This window comes from Malaclemys terrapin, chromosome 15 (assembly GCF_027887155.1).
Source record: "Malaclemys terrapin pileata isolate rMalTer1 chromosome 15, rMalTer1.hap1, whole genome shotgun sequence".
Classification (NCBI taxonomy): Eukaryota; Metazoa; Chordata; order Testudines; family Emydidae; genus Malaclemys; species Malaclemys terrapin.
Genome location: NC_071519.1, coordinates 14527702 through 14530201, shown reverse-complemented (window position 1 = coordinate 14530201; position 2500 = coordinate 14527702). Strand labels below are relative to the sequence as shown.

The 2500-nt window shown below is 74.4% G+C and overlaps 1 non-coding gene across 1 annotated transcript; it reads right to left on the bottom strand.

Annotated features, from left to right (window-relative positions):
- Positions 1 to 1010: 1010 nt before the first annotated feature.
- Positions 1011 to 1129, bottom strand: LOC128823770 (5S ribosomal RNA). The gene has a single exon (XR_008442006.1). It is a non-coding gene; the product is annotated as a 5S ribosomal RNA (ribosomal RNA).
- Positions 1130 to 2500: the final 1371 nt, after the last annotated feature.

The window sequence follows — 2500 nt, the reverse complement described above, 5'->3', positions numbered from 1 at the left end:
GGGGGGGGGCGGTCCTGCGGGCCGGGCGCAGGGGGCTCGAGCGAGCCCGGGCCGGTCCGCCCCGGGGCCGGGGTCTCCGCCTGCGGCTCGGGGGGGCGCGGGTCGTCGGGGGAGGAAGCCCGGGGGAGCTGCACGCCGGCCTGCCAGGCCAGGCCAGGCCTGGCCTGGGTGGCCGCGGGGGGATTCGGGGCGGTCCCGCGAGCCGGCGGCCGGGCGCAGGGGGTCCGAGCGCGTCCGAGCGAGTCCGTCCCGGCCCCGGGGTCTCCCCCTGCGGCTCTGGGGGGCCGTGGGTCCCCGCTGGCGGAAGCCGCTGGGCGCTGGACACCCGCCGTCCGTCCCGCCTGGCCAGGCCTGGCCTGGGTGGCCGCGGGGCGGGGGATTCGGGGCGGTCCCGCGAGCCGGCGGCCGGGCGCAGGGGGTCCGAGCGCGTCCGAGCGAGTCCGTCCCGGCCCCGGGGTGTCCCCCTGCGGCTCTGGGGGCCGTGGGTCCCCGCTGGAGGAAGCCGCTGGGCGCTGGACACCCGCCGTCCGTCCCGCCTGGCCAGGCCTGGCCTGGGTGGCCGCGGGGGGATTCGGGGCGGTCCCGCGAGCCGGCGCCCGGGCGCAGGGGGTCCGAGCGAGTCCGTCCCGGGCCCGGGGCCTCCCCCTGCGGCTTTGGGGGCCGTGGGTCCCCGCTGGCGGAAGCCGCTGGGCGCTGGACACCCGCCGTCCGTCCCGCCTGGCCAGGCCTGGCCTGGGTGGCCGCGGGGCGGGGGGATTCGGGGCGGTCCTGCGGGCCGGCGGCCGGGAGGGTCCGGGCCAGTCCGCCCCATGCCCGGGGTCTCCCCCAGCGGCTTCGGTGGGTCCTCCGCGGAGGAAGCCGGGTGGGGAGCCGGACCCCAGGCGCCCAGACCCGTGACCTGCGGCCGCGACCTCCGACTCGGCAGGAGCGACGAGGGGCTTTCCGGCCCGTCCCCCCCCTCTCCTTCCTCCCCAGAAAAGGAGAGAGAGCTGGCTCGGACCGGGAAAAGCTGCCTACGGCACCTGGGATTCCCAGGCGGTCACCCATCCAAGTACTAGCCAGGCCCGGGACGGTTTACCTTCCGAGATCGGACGGGATCGGGGGCGTTCGGTCCGGTATGGCCGTAGGCACCCGGCCCCCGCGCCTCCTCGCCCGCTTTCCCCTGCCGACGCCCGGGCCTGCCGCACGGTGAGCCCCGGTCGGACTGCCCCCCTGCGGCAGGGCCCCCGTCTCTCGCGGGCCCGGTCCTTTTTTCCTTCTCGAGCTCCGGGGCCCGGGCTGGCCGCCAGAGCCCCTCCGCCCGCCCGCCCTCCCCGGCGTCGGGGAAAATATTGTCCCGGACATCCAGTGCGCCCTGATCCTGTCAGCCGGGGGGGGGGGGTGGGTGGGTGGAGGGGGGGCAGTCCCTCGCTGCGGCCGGGGAGGGTGAGCCCAGGGCGGCTTGCCTGCCGTCCGAGTCCCCTCTCGGCCACCAGGTCAACCCCGAGCCGAAAGGGCTGAAAAATTTTCAGAGTCCCCTCCCGGGCACCAGGTCAACCCGTGGAATCGAACGGGTTCGCCTGCTGGCCGGTTCGCTTCCCGGCCACCAGGTCAACCCGTAGGTTTGAACGGGCACGCCCGGTGGCCGCTTTCCCGTCCGGTCACCAGGTCAACCCGGATCTCCCTCCTTCCCTGGGCGCCCCCTCCTCGGAGGCGTCAGGTTCCATTTTCTTTTTCCCCCCAGACTTCCAGGGGCCCGATCCAGTCGGCCGGGAGGCAGTCCCTCGCTGCGGCCGGGGTGGGTGAGGCCAGGGCGGCTTGCCTGCCGTCCGAGTCCCCTCTCGGCCACCAGGTCAACCCCGAGCCGAAAGGGCTGAACATTTTTCAGAGTCCCCTCCCGGGCACCAGGTCAACCCGTGGAATCGAACGGGTTCACCTGCTGGCCGGTTCGCTTCCCGGCCACCAGGTCAACCCGTAGGTTGCCGACGGGGCTAGCCAGTGGCCGGTTTGCTTTCCGGCCGCCAGGTCAACCCCTAGGTTTGAACGGGCACGCCCGGTGGCCGCTTTCCCGTCCGGTCACCAGGTCGACCCGGATCTCCCTCCTTCCCTGGGCGCCCCCTCCTCGGAGGCGTCAGGTTCCATTCTTTTTTCCAGACTTCCAGGGGCCCGATCCAGTCGGCCGGGAGGCAGTCCCTCGCTGCGGCCGGGGAGGGTGAGCCCAGGGCGGCCTGGTCCATGTCTCTAGTGGGCCCGATCCTTTTTTGGGGTGTTTTTTTTTTTTTTTCCGAGCTCCGGGGCCCGGCCCGCCCGGGCAGCCCTCCTCGGAGGCGTGGGGCGGATTTCCCCCCCCCCCCCCCCAGACTTCCAGGGGCCCGATCCTGTCGGCCGGGAGGATGTCCCTCGCTGCGGCCGGGGAGGGTGAGCCCAGGGCGGCCTGCTTGGCGGCCGGGTCCATGTCTCTAGTGGGCCCGATCCTTTTCTTCCCTTTTCCGGCTCCGGGGCCCGGGGTGGCCGGGTAGCC